Source organism: Harpegnathos saltator, unplaced genomic scaffold, assembly GCF_003227715.2.
Source record: "Harpegnathos saltator strain DR-91 unplaced genomic scaffold, Hsal_v8.6 scaffold109, whole genome shotgun sequence".
Lineage (NCBI taxonomy): Eukaryota > Metazoa > Arthropoda > Insecta > Hymenoptera > Formicidae > Harpegnathos > Harpegnathos saltator.
This window is the reverse complement of record NW_020229883.1, coordinates 515,981-516,856: the sequence shown is the minus strand read 5'-3', so window position 1 is coordinate 516,856 and position 876 is coordinate 515,981.

The following is an 876-nucleotide window of genomic DNA, read 5'->3' as shown; positions in this document are numbered from 1 at the left end:
TCATCGAACGGTACGGTTACAGTCCGGGCGATCGCGTGCGATGCGTGTTCTCGCTGAACAGTGTCGACCCGAGCGCCACGGAATTCTGTTTATTGCGAGATTTTCACACAGATCGCGATAAGTTGAACTATTACAAAATCATTCGAAGACTGGCCGTGTATTTCATACAATTGGTCGAGGGTTTCAAACGCTGCAACGTTGATGATCCGTTGAAATGACACACGTATACTAACGCTGCGGCGTTCGTATCCTGTGAGAAGCGCACATCGACTGGTTGAATCGCGTTGACGTGACTCGATCCGATCCCGTGGACGCGCTATTTGACGACACCTTGAGCCGCAGCGAGTTGACGACGGAGACTTCACGACTCGTCTTCTGGCGACAATGACCCGAGCGCAACGATCTCTCAGTGCGACTGACGCCAGTCTCGTCATCGCGGTGATCTATTGACGGCCAATGGCCTCTGTTAATATCTGAAAAAAAGGAACGAAATAAATCATATCGAAAAATGTCGTTAGTACCTGTTTTTTGCTCTTTCGCAGTAGTATCAGATATCACACCGTATTATCTCTTTTCCCGATGACGATTGTTTCTCGTGCGAATCCGTCACGGAACACCGTTCATAGTTGCTGGATGACGGTGGTAACGAGTCACCAACCGACACCAGCGTCCAAACAAAGAGCTCGTTATTGAACATGAACAGGACGAAGCACTACGGTGTCGATCGATCGGCGTTGTTACTCGTAATATGAGTGATGTATGCCCGAAGAACAAGCGGATTCGAGGTCGCGTTATCCGCTGTTAACCACTCGCATCGATTCAAACGCATAGAGAACGTTTGTCGGTCGTTAGGATAATTGTAATCGTATTCTTCGG